Source organism: Meleagris gallopavo, chromosome 3 (assembly GCF_905368555.1).
Source record: "Meleagris gallopavo chromosome 3, MGAL_WU_HG_1.1, whole genome shotgun sequence".
Taxonomy (NCBI): domain Eukaryota; kingdom Metazoa; phylum Chordata; class Aves; order Galliformes; family Phasianidae; genus Meleagris; species Meleagris gallopavo.
In genome coordinates this window covers 6937518-6958772 of record NC_139406.1, presented here as the reverse complement: position 1 = coordinate 6958772, position 21255 = coordinate 6937518, and the positions used below count along the sequence as shown (strand labels likewise).

Genomic DNA, 21255 nt, shown 5'->3' with positions numbered 1-21255 from the left:
GCCCTGGAGGTCAGTTTGCAAAGGCCACAGGCTCCCCAGGGAGGTGCAGTCCCAAACCACTTCCTTGCAGGATGACAGATGATCCGAGCTTTCCACCGCAGCCAGCCAGCTTCTCCAGGCTTGATTTCCTCCCTCTCCTTCACAGCCATGGGAGCATCCCCTCCTGGAGCACTGGTTTGTTGTGATTTCTTCAGAGCAGCCCATGACTTCTGCATCTCATCTCCAGCAAGTACACTGGCATCACAACTTTTTGTTGCCTCTGCAAGATGCATAACAGTGTTAACAGAAGAAAACAATCCTAATGTAGTTTTACTGGCTCATTAGACTGCATGTCTGTAAGGGCATAAGTGACATACGAGAGAAGTTAATTAAAACAGCCATTGCTGAGAGGAGTGAATGAATGCTGGTGGTCATATAGGATGGGAGTGGGACTCAGTCAGTGTTAATATTGAGCTATAACAGGGATATTTAGATGCCCAAGCCAAGCATTAGCAACAGGCCCTCCCATATGTTGAGGGAGTTGTCAGCTGGTAAAGCCGGAAGAACAGAACGAGACTCAGAATTTGCCTCAAAACAGTGTAAATCCCTCACTGGTACTCTCTGCCGAGCTGACCTGCCCAAACACATCTGTGCATTGTAAGAAGAGAGCTGCACAGGCTGCAGTGTTTTAACCTGAAGCTATTTGGGGCTGGTCTGGTCAGAGCTCTGCAGTAACGACAGCAATTATCTATCACAATTTGCTTCAAATATAATTGAAACTCAAGGCAAATGAGTGTGACTATGCTGATACTATCAACATGACTGCAGAAAGGTTAAAAAGACAGTAACAAACAAAGTGGCTTTCAGTTGGGAAGCTGTGGTGCTCCGCCTGGAGAATGACTGAGTGATGCCTGGGGTCCTTCGTCTGCAACTTTGCATGGCTGCCACTGTGGGACATCCATGGGGGGGTTCTGCATGGGCCGTATGGTGCAGAGCAGTGTGCCCTGAGGATACCTCGTGCTATCGAGCTGTAATGTATGTATGCAGTCTGTAATAACCATTATTGGAAATAGCATCTTGTGCAGGCATGCACATTCACCTGTGCCCATCATGGCCCACGCGTCATTTTTCCATTCTGCACTGTGGGCTGCTTTGGGAATACTTTCCCTCACTAGTCTGATGCATTCTAATTTTTGCCATCTCTGGGCGACGTTTACACCGTGTTGCAGTGAGAAGCCCCTTAAATCTTCATAGGCTTTCAGGCACGCATACAGACAGTCCAGCATTATCAAACTCCATTGTGCGGATGTTCACATTTCTTCTCATTAGCGATGTGCAATGTAAAAGGCTCGCCTTGAGTTTCTTGAAGACGGCAGTAATGAAGCTCTGAAGAAATAGTCAGGGGACTGGAGCTAATTAAAATGCAGCAGGGTGTAGAAGTAAAGGTAGCAGCAGCTCGCTATGCCGTGTCTCTGGCAATCAGCAGTCCCTGGTTTACCCACACTAATTGACAGGAGACGCAGCGCTACTGAGTGTGCACACAGCCAGCGTTAATGGAGTCAGCACACGCTGCTCTTCCTGCCTGACTTGTCTCATTATCGACCTTGAACTGGCAAAGGTCACTTGATGGTGCTGCTTTCATCAGGATGACAGGTGTCTGAAGATCTTCTCTTTGTAGTATAATAATTTGGCAGTTGTCTTATCCTGTACATGAATTAGTGGTCTGATCCTGGAGATATGATGGATAAAAAAGATGGGCTCGCTGTGGTGAGATGCCGGGCTGCTGTGCGTTGCAAAAAATAACAGGTACTGAAAGTCCTGGAGGAAGGAAACACAACTATGTTCCACATTTCCCCTCGGAGATGATAGTGCCTGAAGAAGCAAATAGGCAAATTTTCACAAGTGAAAATGCAGTTGGCCCATTGTTAAAAATCGGCAGCTTGTTTGAGCTGATGATGAGCACCAGGTGCACCGCTGGCACTCGGCAAACATCGAATAACAATAACAGCAACGGTCGGAGCACCTGACACCTGCAGCAAACCACGAGTGACAGCGTTCTTGGGGAAACATCTCATCTGAAGGCAGCGCTGTCTCCGGGAGATGCATCATTATCGCACACTGCACCGGACTGCAGCTTGCATGCCCTCCTTTTGTCACTTCTCTGGTACAGATGGTCTCAGCAAAGACAGAGGAAGCTGACAGAAACACTTCTTCCATCCCCCTCTTCAAATCGGCAAACTCAGCATTTTAGAGTGTTGTTAGCAGATCCCGTGGCTTTTCCAAGTGACAAGCAGCAGCCTCCTTGTCCTGGGAGCCCTCTGCTCAGAAGAATCTGCTGGACCTGCTTGCGGCTCCTTTCCCCTCTCATCTTCACCTATAAAAGATGTGTATACAAATGCTGCCATTCGGCAGCTTGTTTGTGGGCACAAAATGGGGTGAATCCAGACCCAGGACTGGAGGAGACTGTATTGCTTTATAGTGCAGATAGGAAAGGCCTCATTGTTGAAGAGCTGAGAGGTTTTCAGAAGATCTCAAGGCTTGTGAGATAGACAGCATTTGTCTTGGCTAAGTTTGGGAGTTCAAGCTTCCAGACATGCAAAGCAGCACCTGCAGAGGGGCTCCCTTGAGGAGGATCCTGCTCCTTGCTGTGGCGTGGGAGACCCAAAACTTGCTCTGGCTCTGCCAAGGGCAAGGGAAGATGCTGATCCCAACAGTGCCCTTCCTGGGGAAGATAGGGTGTCTGTAGTCCTCTCCAGAGCTGGGACTGGGGAGATGAACTGAGCCATTGCTGTTTTTCAGGATCTTTTTATAATATCCATCTCTGAAAGCAATTGCTCTTTGCTGGCATAATTACTAGAATATTTCTTCATTTATCTGTGATTATAAGGAAACTAAAGGATTGTCTGGGGAGCAAAATAACTTTCAAACAATTTACAGCAGCATTCTTGTTAAGGGTGTTTAGAAAAACTACTGAAACAAAGTGCATCTGTGATGGCTGCAGTCCTGCTACAAAGGTAGAAGAGCAGAAGCTTTCTGCCTGAGGTGACAGATAGGATCATTCTTTAAATGGATAAAAATGTTTCTAATTGACCCTTCCCAGTCTGACAAGCTTTCTAAGCTGCCTCTTGGGTGACCAACAGGTGCACAGAATGCTTCTGATCTCTCATCCTCCCAGCACTTGCACTGGTACTGTGGAAACCCCTGGGCTTCCCACCACCCCTAGCACACAAAGGAGCTGTTTGCCCCCTGCCCTCAGTGCTGTGTCCTCTCTGTCATGTCTGGATGCTTCTCCTTCAGGGACATGAGAGCAAGCCTCCACCTTTGTGCTGGGTTGTGAAAGCAATTGTAAAATACATGTTTTGGGAAAAAAAAAAAAAAAAGAGTTGCCTAAGTGCATCCTGAGATCGATAAGTCCTGCAAGTATGGGCTCCTGCTGTGCAGGGTCACAGCAGGCTCTGACCTTAAGCTCAGAGGAGCACATCAGGGCTACTCTAAGTGGCAGCTAGTAGGAATCCTACATTAATGCAAAATACAGAGCTTGTGCATTTGTACCCAATAGTCGAGAGTTCAGGTTCCAGCTGTGAGGGAACCCATGTGAAGGACATTACGTGATAAAAGTTGTGATAAACAACTCTAGGAATTAAGGTTTTATGGTTGTGTTAGCTTTTTTCAGGGACACTCCTTGTTTTGCAGAAGAGGTTTGTTGGTTTTTTTTTTCTTGTTGTTTTTGTTTTTTTTTCCCCAGTAAGAAGGTAATCAATAATGGAGGTGGTGGAAAATGAGAACAGTGACCATTTCTCTCTTGCTGGAGAAAGAGAGATTCTTCCATCCAGTCTGAAGGCGAGTTGGATTCATGGATCGTTTGCTCTTGAAATGAAAAGCTCAGCTTGATGCTGCTGAAACCAGCAGCGCAATGGGACAAGAGTTTCTTCTTCCTACCAGTGGTGCAAGGAGTGATCATATGAAAGCAGAAAGTGTATCATGACTGTTACATGACTATTCTCTTTGGTGAGAGGGATCAAGTATTTCAAAACTGTGGGAATTTACAGTATTCCAGAATTAAGTGTCTAGAAGTTTCTAAGGAAGAAAATACTTCATCTAAAATGAAAGCACTTGGGAATAATTGTCTCATGGGAGTGTTTGTGTTAGGAACATTTTTATCAGTCATTTGAGATAGTGTTTCGTTCCTGTCTTTTCTGTGTGTGTATGTGGAGGTAGGGAAGTCCAGATCAACACGCAGAGTGACATCTGACAGGACAGCTTTCCTGGAGTGTTGGGTGAGATGTCCTGAAGTCTGAAGTGTCCTCAGAGGACATCTCATGAGCTGTGAAGGACCTTGAGCAAAAGGAACAAAAGCTTCTGGAAAACACAACTGCACTGGCACTCACACTGAATCAGGTATAGCTTTCAAGCAGAAGCTGATTTTAAGATTTGGATGAAACTGCTTTTAAAGCTGTTCTGCTTTGGGGTCTATAACTTTGTAAGAGGGAGAGAGTAGTAAAAGGCGGCAGAGGAAAGGATGACTTGCTGAAGGCAAAGAACTTGGAGTTTGGAAAGGATAGTCTGAAGGTTTTTTTCTTGACATTCAGCTAGCATGTTGCATTAATACCATGGAGATCTGAGCTAAGAGAAGCCTTTTGGCTCCTCCATAAGCTTCCAAGAGACACGGACAAGTAGACAAAGAGGAGAGGCCTAGAGAAGGTGAAAAAAATCTTTTCTCCTTTCTGGTTTGCAGCTCTTTGGGAAAATGACTCCTCTGTGTCAGTACAGAGAGAATTGGACGCTCCTGTTCTAGAAGTTTCTCCAGAACTGGTTCCTGGTGCATATACAGGAAACAGCAAATGCATCTCTTTGGCCTGTATTATATGGAAAGTCAGACCACGTGACATTCCAGGTTCCTTCTGGCTGAACTGCGTTAACTGTTGTCCCTTCAGCTGTTCAAACAAGGAAATACGTTGGTGTAACCTTTGTCCCTGTGTTCCATCTCCCTTAGTGATCCTGGTGTCTCGTGGCTATCCTTCTGGGTGTTGCCTTTGGCTGACTGCTCTTGGTAAGAAATTTGTTGCCCTATTTTGGAGAACAAATTGCGGGTTCAGTGAAAAGAAAATGAGGAGAGATCAAACAATGTGAAGAGAAGTAAACTGGCATTAAAACTCAGGATGCCTGGAGGAGGCCAGGTGTTTGGAGGTAATAGTTCATACAGTGTTCCCGTTTTCATCAGCTTGTCTTTCAGCGGGTAAGGCCTTTTGCTTTACAGAATCTCTTACTTCCAGATAGCAAAATATCACTCAAAGGTTTTACTCGGAAAGCCTGTCACTTCTGTCTCACAAGTACTTAGATATGGTCAGATGTGGTCTGCTGCTACCATGCTAGTCATGGAATTATTACCTGTGAACATCCAGAAAATGACTTTTGTCCAGGCACGCTGCCTTGGGAGCTGGATCAATCTCTGTCCTTTTGACCACATAGAAAGTCAATCATTACTCTAGAATGATGATTCTTTTTCGCAGAAATACTAGAAAATCTTGAGTATGTAGTCCATTTTTTTTTTTACAATGACTTGGAGCAGCATGGGAATTTGAATTTTCACAGTGTCCCTCAAAAGAACTGGTTGTTAGGCAAGCAACCATCTTTTCCATTCTAGTCACAGCTTGAAAATTCCCTTATGCTCAGAGATTGTTGTCAATATTTCTCACTAATTCTGTTCATATCATCTTTGATTCCATAACTGGAAACACCTAAGTCCTGAAAAACAATTTATTTTCTAATCTGGAAAGAGTTTAGAGGAAAATATACCGAGAGAAGGACAATGAATATCATTCCCACAGCTTATTTGTTTTGGTTTCAGGTCCTGTGTTAATCGTCATCAACACACCATAACAGAAATATTTACTATAGCAGAAGACTGTATGAATTTCGTGAAAATGTTTTTTTATAGTATCTTATGCCTTGCTTTACTCTGAGATTTTTGTCTGATATGCACAGAAATAGCTATGCCATAAGAAAGACAAGGAATGTGTAAAGAAAAAATAAGTAAAAGGAGACAGAAAAAGCAATCTGCAATGTGCTCCAGTGGTGTTTGTGCTGGTTTCAACTGTGCTCGCCACCAGAAGCATTATTGCTGGTGATCTGCAGCAGTGTGGCAGTAAAGGGAGAAGGCAGAGCCAAAGCCATGACGAAGACCAGACTGCAGTAGGAGAAGTGGTAAGGAAATACCTTTCTGAGAATTCCACATGCAGAAACACCACTGAATTTTTCTCAGTGTGTGGTGCTTTTTTTTTTTTTTTTTCTCATCACCCCCTAGACTTAGACAAGAGGGAAAATATTAATGGCAGAAGTTCAGAGAATGTACTTGCCTGACTCTGCAAACCTGGATTCACAATATGCCAACATAGCTTTGCAAATCCGAAGTATTTATATTCTTATCTGAAGATAAGAATTAAAGTAAGATTTTGTTTTCTATTTGTCAATTTCTGCTTAGAAGGTAATACCAAGAAAGTCATTTTAGTAATCAGATTTTTTGTCATTCATTTTACAAGACATGTAAGAATTCTCTCTAGCATAGAGCTAGACCCAATGTCTGAGATTCGAAGATCTTTCAGTTTCAAACTAAGAGGGTTTCTGGTTTTGCCCAGTTCTTGCAGTGCTTCTTGCCTGCTGCTGAAACTAGATGCAGGAGGATGGATATAGTGGGAGGAAAAAAGACATCTCTGGGAAGCACTTCTTGGCTAAGTATAAAGTGCCAGGAAAATATACTTGTGAGATTATGTCCTGAGGGCTTTGTATCCTTAATCTATTTAAATTACAGAAGAATGCTGAGACTTTGAGGGAGCTCATTGTGTCTCAGCCTATGAATTTCTCATATTCCCACTGCTACCAATAATCACATATGGAAGGAGTAGTTCTATTACAAGTACAGTCTGATCTGAAGTTCATATCTGGGCTTCATCATTCATTTGCAAAACAGCAGCCTGAGGCATCTTCCCGAAAGATGTCTGTCTTTCTCTTTTGAGAGGGAAAAAGGCATAGAGGGGGAAAAGATAAGGGTGGAGATGTTTGGTTTCTTTCCATTACCCAGTGGAAAACATTTGTATTTAGAAGTTTGGCTCTTCTCCCTTTTTTCTCATAAGGGGATCTACCAGGAAGGGAAAGGAGAGACACTTGTTCTTGCTCAGTCTGGTCCGTGTCCTATGGAAATATGTGACTGGATTAACTCTTCCCCTCTATAAGCAAAGTAGAAAGCCAGCTGCTTTCATTTCCAGCCAGTCAGCCTGGCCACAGTTCAGTTCCAACAGAAATACATCTTGTTATAAGGGAAATTAACCACAAAATACTGACTGTTAAAAATATTGCAGATAGAGTACAGAACAGCCCTTATTAAAGTGACTGTCTATTCTAAAATGGTGTAGTGATTTCTTAATCCTGGTTGCAGATTAGACGTGGCAGCTTCCTTTAACTAAACCAGAGAGCTCCTGGTTTGACCCATGGTGCTCAAGTTAAGAGCAATCACAGCTACCACATGTTCTTGTCTCTGGGGGTTTTACTGTGCTCTTGGTTAGGTTTCTGTTCCTGTCAACCAGGAACAGTTCTTTCATAGCAATCTGGAGGAAGAAAGTAGTGTCATAAGCGTTCCTTCTTGAAGCTATTCTGCAGTTAGTGAGAACTGAAGGTAGATTTTTGTCTCCAAGACCCAGTCATAGAGAAGATACTATGAAGCATCCAATTTTGCTGCCATGACTGCTGTGTTATCTTCCTCTGCCTTTGCTAGGCACTCTTGTTAATTCCTGAGAGTCTATTGGCTATTGAACATTCAGTGCACATAAGGATGGTATCACTAGCCTTAAAGTAAAGAAGAGGACTGCACATGAAGGAGTAAGAGAGACAGGGAAAGAAAGAGAGGGAAGGAATGGCTTTGTTGTGGCCATTGGTGCATTTGTGGTGCAGTCATTCTATCACTGTCATGAAAATTCAACGGTCTCTCTTACTATGTTTAGACAAGTCCCCAGAGACCAACAGTGGGGCTAACTCTAAGCAAAGCACCCTTTCCAATTTATTCTTTATATGGCATGGTTTAGGCAGAAAAGCCACAGAGGACAGGTTTTAAGAATAACTGTTTCAGTGCCCAGGTTGGGCTAACATAGCCCCTGCCTTCAGACAGGTTGGATTTGTGTAGGGCTGGATACCCAGTGCCTTCACTGCTTGTGGATCTGTCTCCTTGGGCTGCTGGAGTCCTCACTGAAAGCTGTTCCTCATTTTCCTGCATAGAGGAGTCATCAGAACATGTCCTGAGTAGCATGAGGTATCACTGGAATGGGCCTCAAATTTCAACTTTACTCCTGTGCTCTGAATGCAATTTGTTTTCTGCAGAAGGCTGCGGAAAGTAGATCAGACCATCCCTTAAAAAGAGCTATTATAAGGCTAAAGGAGTTCTAGCAAGGAAGATAGTAACATCACTCAGCAAAAAAGGTTCTTTACCAGACTCTCAATTACAACAGTGCATCTTCACTGAAAGCAACAGAGCCGTGCAGGCATAAGAAATGGACGGTGTTGTCCATTTAACTTTCAAGGCTGGCAGAAACTGAGGCAAAGATTTGCAGTTGTGGATATAATGTGTCAGACGTTTGGATTAGACCCTTTCCTCCTTTCCATTGGGATGCTAAGGCAGCTGGTCATGACTTTCTTATGCTCGGTGATAATTCACCTGAAAAAAAAAAAACAACGAAAGATCCGGATGATATCAGAGCTACTGTGAGCTGGATGGAGCCAGGCAGAAATTCTGCTCCTTTATCTTAACCTTTATCCATTTGGGGACTTTATTCTTTGAAGAGGAATCTCTTGCTTTTCCACGTGCTGTATGCTGATAAAGCTTTGAATTGATTTCTTTGCTCTGCATTTTCAACAGTCTGTTCTTTTAAAGATCATCTTTCTTCTTTCTCTTCTGCTCCCACTTTCCCCAGGTCCCCTGGCCGTGATGAAATGACATCAGGCATGACCCAGGAAGAAAGGAGAAGTGTTGAAAAGCATGTGTGCTTTGTGGCCTTCCTGAAAGCTCATTTAGCATTGAGCTCTCCATGCAAGAAGAGAATTTAAATTAATTTTTTTTTTTTCTCCTCGAACTTTCCCTCCCTGAACTCCACAAAACAACTTTATTTTTTTGTCAGAGTTTTGTCTCTCTCAGGACCAAACTTATGGGCCGTACAGGACTGAATGTTGCAGAACTGCAGCATGCATTGAAAATCATTCTAGCACACACTTGGGGGCAGTTGTGTTTTTCTGTGATTCAGTCAAGCAGCTCCTCTAAACTAGGAATCATTATCTTTGATTCTAATGGCTAACATGATGGCTAACGTGACAATTTGGGTGACAGTTACCTCTTGCTGCCTCGTGTGAATGCTAGATAGTAACCATACATGCTTGCCTGCAAGAGCAATTACCTATTTTTTCCCTCTGGTGTTTGGATACAGCTGTCAGAGCCAGGGAAAAAAACTTCATTGTAAAAAAATGTGCAAACAGTTTGAATGTGGTGAAAGTACTTATGGTTTTGTGCGAGCTGAAAACAATACCAACTCATGACTCAGAACAAAAGACCCAATCCCGATTCAAAGCATGCATATTCGCTAATAGCAAAAACTGAAAGCCATCAAAGGAAAAAAAAATAAATAAATAGAGGACCAAAACTCAGAAGAGGCAAAGGGAGCAGAAAATCACCCAGAGGAGACTTGCTTGTAATAGGCTTGTTTTGTGCCCATCTTTGCTGGCAGTGGCAGGCCTGGGAACTCATGCCTGGGCGCAGCTGGGGTTAGCTCCTGCTGGCTGTCCCAGGGCTGTCCCTTCTGTGATAGTAGTAGCAATGGCAGGGAACTTTAGGGGCAAGCACTATCTTTGGCAAGAGCTTTTTCAGGCTACCTGCATGCTGCTATTGCTTCACGAAGTGAGGAGCTACCCTGGGTGCTGCAGGAAAGGTTCCTGTGTTCAATCACACCTCCTTCTACTTTCCCAAATTCAGTACAGGCACAGGGGGTAAGAAACTAGCAAAAAGCATCATCCCCTTGTGCCTGTGCCTGGTCTGCTCAAGCTAATTCATTTTTTGGCTCATTGCATTTTCAGCCCATTACTAATTGCCTCTTGGGCTCTGCTCATTGCCAGGGTTTTCTGTGACCGTCAGAACAACACTAAACAAATGAACAAAGTAAAAAGTAAGCCTTCTTCAAGGGCCTTCCCCCGGCCCTTTGCCTGTGTTAGTATTCCAACTGCACCCAACAGGTAGGCGTCTGCACTCATGTTATCTGTATTAATTAGACTGTAATACCCTTGGCACAAGACAAGGACAGGGATGCAAGAGTCTCTCCTGCAGCTCTCTGATAATTTATACCAACTGAAAGCCTGCTGCAATGTCTTGCTGTAGTGTCACGTGTACCAATAGCGATGCATAAATAAGATTAATTTTTATTAGGAATTTTGCTTTCCTTCTCACTAATTAGCCCCTTCTCCACAATATCTGAGCCCTACGCAGTATTTAATGAATGTCTCGCAGCAAACTTCAGAGGCAGAATTACTATTAACCTGCAGACAGACTGGTGTGTTGCCCATAGTGATGGGAGAAGTCTCTGATGGAGAGAAACATGAACTCAAGTTTCTCAAGGTCTACGTTAGTGTCTAGCCACTAACCCTCCTGCCTAGGAACTACTTCGGTGTGATTATCGCTCCCTCACTATGCAGGCCTGTATCTTATGTTGAACTTGCCTAAATCCTTCAGGTATAAAATCTAATGGTTGAAACATTTTTTCCTCTGTAGTAAGTTTCTAATTGTTGTGACACCCATATTTCTTACAATCAGAGGGAAAAAAAAGAGAAACTGATAAACTTGCTGTCTTTTTCATTAGTGATGCTTATTAATGTATTCAGCTTAGTAGCAGAAATACTACAGTTTTTTAAGCCTGAGATAGAATCACAGAATCTTTAAGGTTGGAAAAGATTACAAAGATCATCTAGTCCAGCCACTAACACATGCCCACTAAACCACACCCCTCAGAGCCATATCTATCCTTTTCTTGAAATCCTCCAAGGATGGCGACTCCACCACCTTTCTGGGCAGCCTGTTTCAATACCTCTTTGTTCTTTGGAGAAGAAATTTTTCCTAATATCCAACCTGAACCTCCCCTGGTGCAACTTCAGGCCATTCCCTCTCATTCTATCACTAGTTAACTGGGAAAAGAGGCCAGTCCCCATCGTACGACAACCTCTTTTCTGGTACTTGTAGAGAGAGATGAGGTCTCTGCTGAGCATTCTTTTCTCCAGACTAAACAATACCAGTTCCCTCAGCCACTTCTTGTAAGATTTGTATTACAGGCACTTCACAAGCTTTGTTGCCCTTCTCTGGACATGCTCCAGGGCCCCAGCGTCTTTCTTGTAGTGAGAGGCCCAAAACTGAACACAGTACTCAAGATGCAGCCTCACCAGTATGGAGTAGAGATGAACAATCATTTCCCTGCTCCTGCTGATTATGCTATTTCTGATACAAGCCAGGATGCTGTTGGCCTTCTTGGCCGCCTAGGCACACTGCTGGCTCATGTTCAGCTGCCTGTCAACTAACACCCCACATCCTTTTCCTCCTTGCAGTTTTCCAGCCACTCTGCCCCAAGCCTGTAGCGACGCATGGGATTGTTAGGGCCCAAGTGCAGGACCCAGCACTTGGTCTTTTGAAGCTCATAAAATTGGCCTCAGCCCACCATTCCACCCTATCCTGATCCATCTATAAGACCTTCCTACCCTCAGGTAGATTAAATTCAGCACTTGACTTTGGCCCTTGTTTGACCAAACTCTCCTCATCCCATGTTCACGCTACTGTAACATCTCGGCAGGTTTTATTTATTAATTATTTATTTGGCAATCAGAACTTCTGCTATCCTGCATCTTGAGTCGGGTGAGGGAGGGTGCTGGATCCATGCAATCCCATGAGCAGCAGATGAACAAGCATCCATCTGAGGATGGCACGTAGCAGATGCTTTGAGTGGGAGACCCCACATTTGGCCCTTGAGTTTGGGTCAGAGCAGGGTTTTTTTTCCCCTGTGCTGTTAACGCTGTGCCCGAAGCCACTCTGCGAATTCACATCATTGCCAAGGTCTTCACTTTGCTGCATTCTTCTAGTCAATCGAAATATTTAGCTGGAGCATGAAGGCATTGTATTTCCAAAAGGAAAACACACAGAAAAAGGTCCGATGTTTTTTTTTCTTTGGGCCTGATTGTCTCTGCTTGTTTATGGCTGCCACTAATTTGCTCGTTTGCTTGCTGGAAAATAGCTAATTAAAACCCACTTCAGCTAACAAGCTGACTGGGACCATGCAAATGTCACTCTCTGCTGTCTGCTATTTTCGTTTATACTTTACATTATTAGTGTTGTTTTTCCTCCCTCCATAGTAATAAACGCAAGGATAGATTTAGTACCCTCTTCACAGGTGTGTGCTTGTACATCAGCACATCATCCCGAGAAAAGTGCTGCTGTTTTACTGCACTTCAATACTTTGAGTGTTATTACCCCTGACAGTTAATGGTTTCAGACTACACTGCTTGTTAGCACTAGATTCTGAACAGCTTCATCTATCTTTTTGTTTTTACACTGACTGGTCACATTAAGTATATGTGTCTGAGCTATTAGTCCCGTCTGTTCATTGCATGCATTTCATTTGGTGAGTTTTTTCACTAAAATTAGTATGTATTGTCATCCATATACTTCAACACATCGACTTTTGTTATAATTATGCTGTCATCATTTTGCTTCCACACACTTGCTAATTTATTGTAGCTAAATTAGACCTAATATTAGCAATTTTGCAGCTGTTCCCATAGACCACGCTCAGCCATATATTTGTACATTGTTTGGTAATTGGATTTGAGGGCTCAGGAATGGACTATGGCACTCTTTAGAAACAAGGGAAAGATTTGAGAAAATGGGAGAAAAATAAAAAAATACAAGCCCCAGAAGAGGCTTCAGGGGTGAATTTCTCGAGCCAGCTTAAAAGATTTTCACATGGCCAAACAAATCAGAGAGTTAGTGTACCAGATCACAAACTTTGACAAAGCCACTGCACTCAGGCAGGGGATTACTCATTTCCCCATGAATATGCTTTTTAATTTAACTCGGGCTAGGCCATGAAAAATCCCTGGGGATTTTTGGAGGGTCTTGGGAAATGGCTTTTAGTGTAGTGCATCGGAAACCTCTAGGAAAAGATCCTGTCATGGGGGGTTGCTGGTTTCTTTAGGTAGGGAGACACGGAGAAAGGAAAATGGTTTCATTTAGATGTGTAAGCTCCTCCTTGCTGGATACTGGCACCCACCTCTTGTTCCTCATCCAGTCCATCTTCAGCTGATCTCAAGACAAGCAGAGAATTAATGTGTTTGTTTGTTTGTTTGTTTTAAATAGGCAGAAAAAAGGAGGAAGGCGGAAGCTCTCGTGTCCTTCCTGGGGACAAGTTGTTTTTTTATCAACAGAGGCATAACTCCAACAAAAGAAATTATGAAAGTCCACCAATGAATCTTCTATATCCCTTTTGTAAATCACTTGGCCTTTTTGTAAATGGTTTTCAGATATAAGACAAAATTGTGAGGGAGACTGTTCAGAGTGACACTGCAGAATCAGTTGAATTCCCAAACCAACAGACGCAACTTAATCACTGAAGAGCATGCCTTTAAATGAAATAGAGCTAAATTCTTCTCTGCTCACGATGTATATCCACCTGCCTAATAGGAATATTATAATAAGGCACAGTGCTGCTGGCCGATGCACATGCAAGTTTAAAAATAAGACAGTAAAATTAAACCAAAAAAAAAAAAAGGGTATTTGCTCAGCTCTCATCTGTAACACAGAGTTCTTTCCAATTCACTGCAAGCTGTTGCAGCAGGCTGCATTCTGCTCTGCTTCTCCCTCGGCCAAAGCTTAATTTCTGTTTGGAAAAGAATAGAGCAAAGTGACCTGCCAAAAAGTAAGGTGGCATAGGCCAAGTCATGTAAGAATTCAGGCCCTACAAATGCCTTGTGCAAGAAAGGAAAGCGAAGGCCATTTAACACATCTTTAAATGACTGCAATGCATACAAAATATTTTAAATGAATTTAGTTTAAAACTGTTCACCTCTCACATAAAGCCATTAATAACCAAATGCTCTTGTCCTGACAAAACCTTAATTATTTTTGCATTCTTCCCAAATGCCAGGAAAATGAGTAGGTCGGCCTTGAGTAGGTGGTCTAAACACCAACTGGATACGTCGATAACGAAGTTGGTCTCCTTGCAGATGTTTCTAGAAATTGCTGTGACTGCAATCAGCATATCCTACAGGGAAGAGTTTGTCCTTTGCTTATTTACACTGTGGGCTTATTGGTTTTGTTTGAGTTGGTGGTTTTTTTTTTTTCATGACAAAATTTCCTCAGGGCAAACTTCTCATGGACTTCTTGATGTGGGGACTGAACTGGATCAACCCGTTCCTTGTGGTTCTCATTGGCATTATTTGCCCCATTGTAACCCCTAATTTTGGTATGATTTCTCACTCTCTTTTTCCTCCAGGTGTGATGGTCTCCCAGGTGAGGGTAGACGATGGTATTTTAGCTCCTTTTTTTTTTTTTTTTTTTAATCCAGTAATTCACAGTTAACATTTACATTGCTGAGCAACATAGAAATGTGTGCAAAAATACACCTGCAGAAAGGATCTGATATATTATAGTAAATGTTTTAAGGTAAGCATGAAAAGAATAGGTTTGGCCACATTAAGTATAGCTTGTATATATTCCTTAAGTTCTTGCTTTCAGCACTTCCCTATAGCATCTTTTGTATCAAACTGCTAAAGACCTACTAAAAAGGTACAAAATGAAGTCGTTAGCAGAAGCTTGCTTAAGATCTCCACACACATATGTGCTCTTCAGGTAGCTGGCTGGACAGTGCTGTGAGGCTCTTTCTTGGAGCCGGAACAATAAATGTCATGTTAGGGGCCAACTGTCTGTAATCACAGTTAGCAGGTTGAACAGACTTGTGAAAATATTTTCTTTATGTGAAGGGAGACACTGCACACTTTGCCACAGCAGAAGTTGCTAAACCTAATGTAATATGACAAGTCCTTTGGCAGCAAAAGCCACGTTTAATAGACACACTGCCTGTGAAATGGGAAAGAAACAAAAGCAGTTTTCTACACAAATGTCATCTCTCTTTTGCAGTATTTTGCCTTGCCCAGCTCCTACACCATTTGTTTTCAGTGTTACAGTGTCCATGCAGCACAGTCTCTTTCCTCATCATCCTCAGCCACCTGCTCCTTCAGGCACACAAGAACTTGGCCTTTTGGGCATGGAGAGGATCTGATGGTTCCCACACCAGCTGGCCAGTCAGGAAACATAGAATCATAGACTCATAGAATCATTACAATTGAAAAGACCATCAGTCCATCACCCACACCCACTAAACACGTCCTTCAGTGCCACATCTATCTTCTCCTTGAAAACGTACTGGAATGGTGACTCCACCACCTCCCCAAGCAGCCTGTGAGACTGTGCATACCTCACCACTCTTCTGAGAAGAAACTTTTCCTAACATCCAACCTGAATCTCCTCTGGCATGGCTTGAGGCCATTCCCTCTCATCCAATCACTAGTTACCTGGCAAAAGAGACCAACCTCCATAGCAAGCTGTAGTCTCCTTTCAGGTAGTTGTAGTAAGCGATGAGGTCTTCCCTGAGCCCCCTCTTCTCCAGACTGAGCAATCACAGAGTCCTTGAGTCAGAGGTTAAAAAGTGAGTCAACATTGTCCCCATGCAAACAAGAGTAGAGTGCATACATGCTGTCAGCCCCTCTCAAGAGCTTTTCAGTCTAATTCTCCACTGCTCAGTCTGGTGCAAGAAGGTGGTGAAATAAGACCTCCTCTTTGGTTACAGTGGTATGATAGTGTTTTACACTCACTTTGCACAGATGTAAATGATTGCATGAGGTGTGAGGCAGTGGAGAATCAGGCTCCTGAAGGCTTTTTGCAAGATGCAAATAATTACTGTCTGCAGTGTGAGTGCAATAGCAGTAAGAATGAAATCAAGACTTCTCCTTGAAGAACAGCTGTTCAGCCACTGAACTAACAAACTATTCATTTAAAAAGCAGATTTTCATAGCAAAGCTCCTGCCAGCACACAGGTTCTTTTCTGGAGAGGCTTTGTTCAGAACCAGAAGTCACTATTCTGCACCAGAACCTCTTCAGTACCAAGACATATTCAGGGGAGGAATAAAAGTAACCCATGTAACAGCCATGGCTCTCAGATTTCCCCCGAGAATTACTGTTATGCTTTATAAGGACTGACAACAATACTTGAGGGATCACAGGGTGTGCAGCTCTGATTTACCTGCCATTTTTCCTTGTCTCTGCAGGACTTGGCAGTTCCTTGTTCCTCAGGGGCCGGCTGAGTTGAAGGCCATCTTCATGGAGCAGTATGAGTAGCAGAAAAGGGACAGGCACAGGAACTCACAGTAATTTTCTGATCTTTTTTCCATTGAATGTTCAAGAATTCGATCTTGCAGAAAAGCAACAAGGAAATAAGAATAATTTTAAAGCTACTGCTTTCTTTCACAGAATTTTTGTTGTTTTGGATTCTTAATGAGGCAATGTCATTAGGTTGATAGGCACAAAGCGTGTGTGAAGGTGTATGAAGGAAAGGGAGGTCAAGGAAGACTGCAGCAGGATGCCGGGCTGGCATTTTTTACTCTTGACTCATTCTCCTGCATGTTACTCTACATGAAAAAATGCAGTGGTGCTGAAAAGTGAGTGTAGCATTGCTTGAACTGCAGATTGTTTCTACGTTGCACTGACTATAACAAATAGATGGGTTGAATTAATATGGGGCGCATATATGCTCTGTTTCTATAAAGCTGTAGCAGGGAAAAGCAAGGAAGAAATTAGAAAGGACTCCAGGCACAAGCACCATTGATGAGAAAAGTAACAGATTGGTACTTGAAGTAATATAATTTGTTTGACTTAAAAGATTGATTAAAGGATGCTAAAGACTAAAATCATATGTAACATACATTTTTCACCAGTTTTTATCTAATATTATCCTTTACTGTCCTTCCTATAAATTTGGGTGCATATCTTTCCAGCTTCTTCTTTTCTCCCTTGGTGTTCACCAGACTTGCAAGTACGTGAAAGTTCCTTTGCTCAGGGACACGATTTAGCAGAGGGTTGTTAGAGTTAGGGTAGTACGGTCAGGTTGTGGTTGGATTCAGTGATCTTTAAGGTCTTTTGCAACTTGAGCAGTTCTATAATTCTGTGATTCTACGTTTCAGGTTGGAGTGCAGCACATCAGTCCTCCACTGCCTTGCACCTCTGCCAACATCTATAGCTCATTTGAAGGCTAATGTTCTACAGAGTGTGACACTGAAGCAAGGCAAGGTTTGTATTAAGGTCTCTGTCAGCAGTCCCTTGGATTCTCCGTACATCAGCCCAAGCTAAAGCTAAAGAGTGTGGAAAGAAAGAAAGCTGATTCGTATTTAAATCACATCACCCACTTCACAGCATTATTTTCATCATGATGGCTTCTTAAGCAGTGTTAAACCTGTTCTCTTAGCCCACAGCTGCACATCAGAAATGACATTTTCAGAACAGCTCCTAGCTGCTCTCATTGTACACATAGATTTATAGCTGTGCTGCAGAGGAAGTATTTTTTGCTGACCTCGCTTTGCTTCTTATAGCGCAAGTGGACCCTGAAAACATTTCATGTGCTGCACTGGATAAAGCAACAGCATTAATGTTGCTATCCTAATATTTTAGAGAGCTGCAAGTGTGTTGTTTTTACCATAGGAGTGACATTAATATCGCTTATAAATTCTGCGTATAAATGTATAATAAATTGTTTAGTGACAGTAGGATAGTAACTTTTTTTTTCCCTCTGAACAAACCACCCAAATGACTGAACCAGTGTAGTTAATTAGAATCGATCTCACTTTTTAGCACCAGGAAGTGCATAATGGAAGATAAGATTGATTGTAACGTTGGATCACTTCATTTAAAGACTGCTAATAGGCTAAAATGACAGAACCAATCTAAAATTATAATTTCAGAATCAATATAATTTTTATAACGTTGTCAAATCTGAAAAATTAATCTAAATTTATGCTGTGAAACCAGCAAATCCTTCTTAGCCATTATAATGAAATGAAGCAACACTTTATTATATTACTTATTTAAACAGAAAAAAAGGCATCTTTATTGGCATGGTATTGCAGCAGAGTAGATAACCAGGCTTTCAATCTGGGAGGTATCTGTTCTTTTCCTGCTTCGGGCGAGAGTAGGAATCGAATTTAGCCTTCCCTCTTTCCATCATGGATGCCATTTTTCCACTGTTATCAAAGCATGACTGCAGTGTGAGAGCAGGTGTCATTATAGAAGAGGAGACCAGGATGAGAAGAACACCGACATTTCGGAATGAAATTCAGGTTTGTTCATAAAGCTGTAGTAGAAGCATATGCCCCCTTGATCTGCACTCCCATCTCTTTGCCCTCAAAAGAAATGTGTGCTCACCTTCTCTAGAGGAAAGGAAGGAACTGTGGTGATAGTTTAGAGACAGATATTTTTCTCTGCTTACTTGTTCACTCCAGAAGTAGGACTTGACTTACAGTCACACTGCCAATATTGGTAGTACCAAGGGTTTTGCTGTGTTCTGCTCCTCCTGGAGACCCTCATGTCCCTCCTGGAGATAGCTGGGAGCACTACTGCTGAAAAACAGCATTGCTGCTCTCCTATAACCTGTGACGAAGGAGTCAAACCACACAGGGGGAAGTGCCTCTTTGTGAATTACTACTGCAAGCTTTCTAGCTAATGTTAATGTTAGTAGTAGTAGCCTTATCTTCAGTGTTTTTCCTTGTGCTGCCTTAGGATGAAGGTGCTCTTTCTAGCATGAATTGCCCTATACAGCCATCTTCCTGCTTCTGGGCTGAAGGCAGAGTTTCCTTCTGAAAGCACAGGTATATGTGAACTGTTCCCAGCATGGATGCCATCACTCAGCACTGCACACAGCAAGTGTCCTGGTCTCACTGGAACTGGGGGAGCCTTGGTGCAGATTTTTATTTGGCTACAGCTGTGCTCCAACAGCCCCACATTCAGTGCAAAGTACTAAGATTTGTCCAGAGAAGTTAGCTGGAAGGCCACAGTCCCTTTGTCTCCAAAGGAGCTGCTTCTCCTTGCTAAAAAAGTGGCCTGGAAAAGCAGTGCAACATCCTTGCTGGCAAAGCAGTTCCCCAGCATCTGCACACAGGAGCAGTGGTGACGCACAGGCCAAACCCATCCTGAATTCCTTTTGCACTGATCTGGAGGTGAGGCTGAGCATGTCTGAATGGGACCTGCACACAGGAGCTGACCCTGAGATAGCAGTAATTACTGGAGAAAGGAGCTGGAGAACACGTGTACCGAGACCCCAAAGAGCACTTTGCAGAGCTTTGTGCTTCTTGGAGGTTTAATGTATTATAATCTGATTCGGCACAAGCCAGGCTGGGAATAAAAGAGAAATGCAGAAAGACTAATGATTTTGAAGTACAGGGGGAAATGGAAGGAAAACAGCACTTTTAAGTGCACTTTTTCCCTTTTATGCAAGATCTGACGAGGGCCAGGCAGAGAGAGCAAAGAGCTTCTGTGAGTTAACACAAAAGAGAAACAGTACTTTAACGAGGCTTTATTTGCTCCTTAGAGTCTTCTTTTGATTTTTAATATCTCAGAGACTTGTCAGGGAGAGAACAGGCAAAGACATCACATTCCAGGTCTTGAGCAGAGCTCTGGAACTTGAGGCTTCATCAAAATGAAAAAAAAATTACATTCAGAGAAATCTAATGACCTTGCTGTAAGTGCTGCAGAATGACAACCAGAAGCAAGCTGGTCCCTCCACTGTGGAAGTCTCTTCCAAGACAGCCTCTGAGTCTGCAAGAACTCTGCACAAATTGGTGGTTACAATGGGACATACAGAATTTAGGTATGTCTGCTACGTGGGTCTCTGGGCATGGAGGAAGCAGGCAGATGTCTGGCAGCACAGCTGCGTGTGAAAGCAACCAGTGAACACTGCAGAGCTTTTAAAAGATGGACATCTATTTTCTCAGCTATTAGATTTTTCCATTGATAGCTTTGTGAAGAACAGGCTGCATTGCTTCAGCCTAGAGGCTGCAAAAATATTGGCTGCCTAAACAGCATGGGCCTTAATTTGAGTCAAGCATGGGAAAACTTGGGTTTTTGTAATGATGGGTGGAATTCATTATGATAAAATATAAAAGCAACTAGCATTCCTAGGTTAAAAGTCACTAGAGTAAGTTGTGAATTTGTCCGTATTTATTGCCTGATATAGGATGAGGAAGTGACTGCCCTAAAAAGAATGCACAGAGAATATATTGAGAGGGTTAGCTATTTTTAAGCCGTTGGTTTCTGCTGAGCGTGAATCGTACGTCCATTACTTAATTTGCAAGACTGCCACCATTCTTCCCAGTGAGGACTCCCACACATATCCTGTTTTTCACATTTCTGCGAGAACATCTGTTTGCGGTTCCTCCAGTGGATTTTGAAAATATAAAAGTCACTCACGACGGGATTTTCCATCGTGGCCCAAAGCCTAAGACTACCCATTCCAGGAGAAGATCGGGTGGCTTTGGCCATCTTGAGAACCTGGATATACCATAGGAACTTAAGATTCTGAAGGTGGAAACTGAGACAGGATGAGGTAGAAATGGCACTTTGCTAATGTGAGGACTTTTGAGACATCGGGAAAAGTTGGCTGTCCTTTTCAGCAGATCCATAAGACAGAGAAAACAGGAAAGATGGTAGTCTGCTCCAGCCCATCCAGCCTGTTACTGGAATAGAAAGCCTGCTCAGATGCTGACTTTTGCTCATACCCCTGCTGCTTGCTCACAGATACATGCATTAAGAACATCAAGAGAAGAAAGCAACATTTATTACTCTTTTTTTACTTTTATTTTTTATTTTCCTGAAGAAACTCTCATGTTTTTCTTTAAAATGTGGCTGTATAGGCATAGGAAAGAGAAGGATTTATCAGCAGTTCACAGAAGACAGCAGCAATCTTTTTCCTCCTTCACACCAGTCTGTCAACACTCACTAGAGACAGCATAGGGTTGAAAAGCATCACAGTCCCAAAGTTGTTATTGACTATGACTGACATGATCATCACTTCTCTGTTGCATCTGCAGAAGAAAAGTTCACTCTCTAGACCAAGCACTTCAAATTAAAGAAAAAAAAAACAACCAAAATGCTGCATGCTTCTGCACTCAGCA

At 42.8% G+C, this 21255-nt stretch overlaps 1 long non-coding RNA gene across 6 annotated transcripts in view; it reads left to right on the top strand.

Moving 5' to 3' along the window:
* Positions 1-4903: 4903 nt before the first annotated feature.
* The window catches only part of LOC116216418 (uncharacterized), a 112247-nt gene continuing 95895 nt past the window's right edge, over positions 4904-21255 (top strand). For 4 of the 6 annotated variants that reach the window (XR_004159106.2, XR_014882265.1, XR_014882263.1 and 1 more), the window contains exons 1-3: positions 4904-5029; positions 16366-16464; positions 17278-17383. This is a non-coding gene — a long non-coding RNA (uncharacterized LOC116216418). The other 2 variants (XR_014882262.1, XR_014882264.1) reach the window with 2 other exon arrangements.